The following is a 7,369-nucleotide window of genomic DNA, read 5'->3' as shown; positions in this document are numbered from 1 at the left end:
TCAATAATTCCAGTTACTCTCAACTTGCAAATTACCCCCAATGACTGAGAGCCCAGTCACAGCTCCACAGAATGGGGAATGCAGCTGCACTTTAAATATTTGCTTTCCTAAAAACCTGCTGCAGGGCTCTCTGTATCCCACTGTTTGTGCTGATGTTCTCCCACTCCTCTGCTTGTTCCCTGCACCACAAATGGGAATTACCTGCTGCGTGGTTTTGGTTTTAAGATGATGTTTTTAAATTCAAATAATTGGTCTCTAAGGGGTGTTTGAATACAGGCAAATTGAAGACAAAGCAATTGGGCACTTCTGTAGCTTTCAGTCCCTCCTGTGCAGGGTGACCTCTCTTAAAGGGTGTTTCTCTCACTGGAACTGGGACTGAGATGGGAATAGGGTGGCAGAGCTTGGAAATTTGTACCTTAGGCCTTGGCAAGCAGGACTGATGACTTCACTGACTATTTAGATTCTCTCTAGTTCAACTAAATTGTTGGATTTCTCTCTAATTCTTTGTGTACTGGCTTGGAAATAAAAGCTTATTAAGCTTTGCATCCACACTGGGAAGAGTTGCCTGCAAAGAAGCTGCAGTGGGTTTTAAGCTATATATGGACTTGGTCCTAATAATCCCTGTTTGGAAGAGATGCTTTTCTTCTAAGAATTGTTTGTCTTTTACCCTAGAAACGTGTTTACATCCTCCTGGATTATTTTTTTCCCTTGGATCTGTGGAATTCTCCAGAGAAACCTTCCACTCCTGTGGGAGGAGGCAACTTGTGCAAACTGGAGCTGCTGGTGCAAGAAGTCATGATGGGAGAAGCAGATTCCCTGTCAGTGAGGCCAAACAGGTGCCAAAAGGTCCTGTAGGGGAATGTGGGTAGAAAAAAAGGCAAGAAGGATTCTCTTTTTTGTAAATATTAAGGAACAGCCAAGGTCTGGCACAGCTGGGCTGCTCTGTGACCTCAGGAGAGTCACTGCTCTGCTACCAAATGTAAGTGAGAAGCACATCATTAATCACTGATCAGCAAATGGCTCGAAAATGAAAGAAACCTCCATGGTAACACAGCAATAGGTGCAGAGAGAAAGTGGTGTCTGAGATTGATTTGGGGCCTGTGACTATAACAAGCATTTAATTCTGTGCTTTTTCATTAGTGCTGCTCTAGAAACTGTCCAGGCTTCCAGATCTGAGCTAAATGCATGGCATGTTTTTAACATCCTTCCTCCTCTTCCTTCTCTTTAATTTTACCACTCCACAAGCAGAAAGGCTCCTCTCCTGGTTCTTAACCAGCTTCAGAGCCCCCTCTGCTGGGCTCTGTCCACAGGCAGGCACAGTCCTCGGGAAAGGGACTGGGAAAAGCTGCTCCAGGCATGTTCTGGAGGGTTCTCACATGACTGGTGTGCTCTGCTGGAGGAGAATTAAGTTTTGCCCAAAATACCTCCTGCCACACTGCCCTGAGGTTGGATGGCAGTGATGGGTTTCCATTAACTTTGTTCTCAGAGGTGAGGACAGGACAAGGAAGCATTGGGAGAATCAGAACTGTCCAGAATTGGTGAGATTACAGGAAAGATGCTTTCATGTATCCTTTGGAGATTGGATGGCTCATCCCTGGAAGTGTCCAAGGCTGGATGAGGCTTGGAGCAACCTGGGATAGTGGGAGGTGTCCCTGCCCATGGCAGGGGTGGCACTGGATGAGCTTTAAGTCCTTTCCAACCCAAACCTTTCCATGATTCTGTCATTCTGTTTACAGGGTTTCTCCTCCTCCCCCACTGTGGAGTCCAAGGTGTAGAATAAGGAAGTTTTGGCATGGGATAAGGAGCCTGGAGCCTGCTGAGCTCCCCAGGAAGGATGTGTCTACCTAAACAAGAGGGGAAACAGGAAGGAAAGAAGAAATAGTCCATCTGATAGCAAGGAAAAGGGGCTCTTGGAGTCAGGTACACTTCAGAAAATGGAAATGCTACCAAAATAGAAAATAAGAGGATGGCAGAGTGATTAAGACACTGGGCAAAGATGCCAGGAGTTAAATGCCAAAGGTCTGCTCCAGACTTCCTGTGTAACTTTTAACGAGTCTCTGTCTCTCTGAGCAATGCCCTTAAATCCCTAAAATAGGGATTACACTTCCTTTCCTGCCCTGATGCTGCGTGTCAGCATCAAACCTTTGAGTTCCTTTGGAACAAATGGGCTGCCTGCAAATGTGGGAGCTCCTGGACAGTCTCCATCAATGTCTTTACTGATGGTTTTACATTGTGGGCCTCAAACAATCCCAATAAATAAAGAGTTCAGTATGTTCTGTAGCTGCTGGTTACAGCAGTGAAGCTCCTCTGTTGGAAAGCACCAGCTTTGGAAGGTCATGGGCAATCCAGGTGGAAAACCCATGGAATATCAGTTGGTGTAAAACAGATAACCTGGTTCTCATCAGGAACTGGAGTGACAGGAGAAGGGGTTCAAACTGACAGAGGGGTGAGATTAGAGATGAGGAGAAAACTCTGCCCTGGGAGGGTGGGCAGACCCTGGCACAGGTGCCCAGAGAAGCTGTGGCTGCCCCAGCCCTGGGAGTGTCCAAGGCCAGGCTGGAGCACCCTGGGCTGGTGGGAGGTGTCTCTGCCCATGGCAGGGGGTGGGATCCTTAAGTTTTCCTCCATCCCAACCCATTCTGGAATCCTGTGATTCCATGGAGTTGGAGGATGTTCTAGGCTGGGTTTAGAGCCAGAGATCTCAGAGCCCCTTTCAGTGCCCAAAGGGGCTCCAGGAGAGCTGGAGAGGGACAAGGGATGGAGGGACAGGACACAGGGAATGGCTTCCCACTGCCAGAGGGCAGGGACAGATGGGATATTGGGAAGGAATTCCTGGCTGGGAGAGTGGGCAGGCCCTGGCACAGGTGCCCAGAGAAGCTGTGGCTGCCCCAGCCCTGGGAGTGTCCCAGGCCAGGTTGGACAGGGCTTGGAGCACCCTGGGCTGGTGGGAGGTGTCCCTGCCCATGGCAGGGCTGGCACTGGGTGGGCTTTATGTCCCTTTCACCCAAACCAATCTGGGATTCTCTGATGATGCACAAAACCAAGCATTAAAAAGAAAAAGGAATTACACTTTTTTCTCTCCAGTTACACCAAATAGGGGTGCCTATTTTTGTAGAAACTTGGCTTCCTGTTCAGGAAGGATCTACCAGGTTGCTGAGGGGGTGGGGAAGGAGTGAGGGTCTGTAGTGGTCCCAAAAAAGCCCTGATGGCACTTCATGTAGAGGGTGATGTGAGAATGTCTGTAAAATGGGGAAACCAGCAGATCAAATTGTTGCTTTCCACATTAGCCTTGAGAGGTGGGTGAAGTGATGAGCTGTTAAGGACAAATCATTCTATTTTCAATTTGATAAAGGAGGAGGGGGAAAAGCTTCATTGAAATGCAGACACCCTGGGCAGTTGGAGATGCAAGAGTGAGTTTCTCCAGGGGGGGTGTCTCCCACCATCTGCTGGGAGCTCCTGGCTCCTGTCACAAGCTGCAACTCACTGCTCTAATATCTCTTGGAATTAAATAAAGTGAGTTTTTCCAGGAAGGACATGGAACCAGTCTCACTTCACAGGGCTTCAACTGAGAATTTTATGTGCAAACATGTGAGAACTGCGAGATAGAAAAAATATCCAATGGGAAAGGGATGATGGAAGGGTTTGAAATCAGGGCTGGTGGGGAATTGATACAAAATTCCTCCCTGTCAGGGTGTGGAGTGGGTTCTTCCCTCCCTTAGAAATGCCTTTTTATGATGACCTTGGCACAAAGAGCAAGAATTAAAATCAGATTTGGTGATGAACAAAAGTGTGAGGCTTCAGTAATCCCAAAGAACTGGAATATCTTGGAGATTTGATGACTTTGAAGAGTGAGAAATAGAGGTGAGATGAAATGTAAAGGCAGAGAGGGCCAGGCTGGGAATTCAGGGACAAGGAGAAAGAATTTGTGAAGGACACTGAGAGTGTTTTACTTGCAAATTAGTGAGGAGAGGAAATTTGGATTTAGTGGTTGATAAAGGAGAGTGATGACCCACCAAGAAACTGTGAAAAGGAATGTCAAAAAGTGGCTCCCAAATCAGCAAGGATGATAATCATTGACTAATGATGATCAGTCAAAGGAGAGAGGAATTCAAATTGGAACAGGGGCAAAAATCTACCAGGAAGATACCACAAATACAAAGCTTGTCTTATGGAGGGAGAGTGGCTGGATCTCTATTGCAATGAAGCCTGGAAGGAGAGATGAATATCTTAGTCATGTATTTAGAGAGAAAATTCCAGGGAAGAGGGAAGTAAAAGGATCATCTTGACATGAAAACAAAGGGCTGCAAACTGGGCATGAAAGTGGGATAGAATAGACAAGAAAGCTAAAAATGCTTTCCTGGCATCAGAGCAATAGGAGGGACTGGAGAAAAAGAAAACTCTAAACACTCACAGCATCAGCCTGGTTTTAAGAGGGGAACCTTCTGCCCAAACCAGGAGAATTTGGAGAATTTCTCCCTGTGGGCAGTGCCAGGACCCAGGGAAGGGCTGGAGCTGTGCCAGGGCAGTGCCAGGACCCAGGGAAGGGCTGGAGCTGTTCCAGGGCAGGGACAGCACCCAGGGAATGGCTGGAGCTGTGCCAGGGCAGGGTCAGGACCCAGGGAATGGCTGGAGCTGTGCCAGGGCAGGGTCAGCACCCAGGGAAGGGCTGGAGCTGTGCCAGGGCAGGGTCAGCACCCAGGGAAGGGCTGGAGCTGTGCCAGGGCAGGGTCAGCACCCAGGGAAGGGCTGGAGCTGTGCCAGGGCAGGGACAGCCCCCAGGGAAGGGCTGGAGCTGTGCCAGGGCAGGGTCAGGTGGGATCTCCGGGAAAGGGTCTTCCCCCAGAGGGTGGTGGGCACTGACCAGGCTCCCCAGGGCAGTGGGCACGGCCCCGAGGCTGCCAGAGCTCCAGGAGGGTTTGGATGACCCTCTGGGGCACAGGGTGGGATTGGTGGCGTGTCTGTGCAGGGCCAGGGATGGTCCTGTGGATCCCTCCCAGCTCAGGATATTCTTTGAGCCAAAGCCTCCTCTCAGGGGCTGGATCTGTGGATCAGAGCATTCCTCCCCCTATTTCCTTGTCTACCTGGTGTGACACCATGAGATCTTTTTATTACCCCATTTAGACACTTAAAAAATAAAAACAATCAATGATATCACACATAATGTTGTCACACCTTGGCTCAGTCCCCAGTTTCTCCTGGTGTGTGAGTTTGGATTCCTGTACTTGAGAAAGTTCCCTCTTCAATCCAGTTCTCTCCTGGCTGGAGGAGAAATGTGGCTTCTCCAGTTTCTGTAACCCCTGTGACTTTGCTGCTGTTGTTTGGGAGCAAACCCACTCCCAAACCCTGCACTTGCTGCCAGAGCTTGGCCAGATTGAGGAGCAGCTGCTGGAACATCTGCTGGAGGTGGGTTCCCAGCAGCAGGGTGGCCCAGGCCACCCCAGGGCACCTGGGCTGGGCTTCTTAAAACAACCAACCCCCTTCTGCTGTTCCTTTTGTGGAAACGATGCTGTGAAATCATCATCCCACAGGTGGGTGGAAGCAGGAGCTGGGAAAGAGCAGCAGGAGCCTGGATGTCACTTTAGAAGGTATGATTTGATTTAAACATGGCCCATGGCAGGGGATGGGATGAGATGATCTTTAAGGTCCCTTCCAGCCCAAAGCATTTGTAATTCTATTGATTTTGAGCAGAATTCCTTGGTTAGGTTGGACAATCTGAGCAGTGCCTTAAAATCTCTTGGGTTTGGTTTGGTTTGGGTGTTTCCCCCCTCAAACTTGTTTGTGTTTAGTGTCAGTTTTCACAACAATCCTCTGCTGGTGGGCTCTGGGTTCAAACCACGTGGGCAAAGCAAAACAGCAAAGCTGGAAAAAATCATCAGCAAGTGAGTGAATGTGGCAGGTCAGCAGTTCCAACCCTGAGAGCAAAAACACTTTCTCATGAAGATGAACTCCTAAATGAAGGGAGAGGAAATGCTGAGCTCCAAACACCCTGGGCTGGAGGTCCTGCTGCAGGATGGAGCCAGAGCTGGACTTGAGAGACACTGTGGGATTGCAGGGCTCAGAAACAACTGTGGAGAAGATGGAACAGGGGGTTTGAAGGCTTGAAAAGCAGAAGAGCTGTTTGTTTATTTGTCATTTGTCACTTATTTCAGCCCGTGGGGGTGACATAATGCAAGTTTGGTGGAGGCAGGACCTTATTAGAAGAGCTCCTAGAAGAGATCATCTCTTGCCACAGATTCTCTGGGTAATTCTCTCACTTATTTTTTGACACCAAAAGAATCCTGCTCTGAGATATTTGCAGGGGTTTGAACTAGGTATGAGTTGGGGTTTTCTTTCCCCTTCTTAAAAAGATACTTTTAAAGCAGGAATTAAACTCATTGCCAAGCTCTGCTTATGGGAGGAGCCAGCAGGGACAGAGAGCTGGGGATCTGTTCCTCCTCCAGGACACCTGGAGATCTGTTCCTCCTCCAGGACACCTGGAGATCTGTTCCTCCTCCAGGGCACCTGGGGACCTGTTCCTCCTCCAGGACACCTGGGGACCTGTCCCTCCTCCAGGACACCTGGGGACCTGTCACTTCTCCAGGACACCTGGAGACCTGTCACTTCTCCAGGACACCTGGGGACCTGTCCCTCCTCCAGGACACCTGGAGATCTGTCCCTCCTCCAGCACACCTGGAGATCTGTTCCTCCTCCAGGGCACCTGGGGACCTGTCCCTCCTCCAGGATACCTGGAGATCTGGTCCTTTTCCAGGACACCTGGGGACCTGTCCCTCCTCCAGGACACCTGGGGACCTGTCCCTCCTCCAGCACACCTGGGGATCTGTTTCCAGGACACCTGGGAACCTGTCCCTCCTCCAGCACACCTGGGGACCTGTCCCTCCTCCAGCACACCTGGAAGTTGTGTCATGAAGAGCCAGGATTTGATGTTCAGAATCGCTCCAGCACTTCCCCTGAGGGTCAAACACAGCGACAGAAACCATCGATTTGGATTTACCGCTGACAGATCACTCAGTGCGCCAGTGCTGAACATCCTGACGCTGGGCAAGGGTTAATTAAGATCAGCTCGTAATTCATTAAACTCCACCCCTCGTTAAGGCGAGTTTAACGAGGGGCTCTGCGGGCTGGGGGCGTGGCCACGCCGCTGTCAATCATTGTGATTGACAATAAGGGGCGGGGCTAATCCGGCGATGGGGCGTGGCTACCCCGGCGAGGGGGCGTGTCCCTCCGCGCGCCCCCGCTGATTGACAGCCGGCTCCTGCGCGCGCGGAGGGCGGGGCTTCGCCTCTCCTCGCACTCCCATTGGTCCGCATTGCGGGCGGGCTGGCGCGGCGGGCGGCGCTGATTGGCGGCGGGGCGGTGATTGGCAGGCGGC

The sequence above is a fragment of the Pithys albifrons genome, chromosome 25 (assembly GCF_047495875.1).
Source record: "Pithys albifrons albifrons isolate INPA30051 chromosome 25, PitAlb_v1, whole genome shotgun sequence".
Lineage (NCBI taxonomy): Eukaryota > Metazoa > Chordata > Aves > Passeriformes > Thamnophilidae > Pithys > Pithys albifrons.
The sequence above is the reverse complement of the archived record's forward strand: the minus strand, read 5'-3'. Positions refer to the sequence as shown.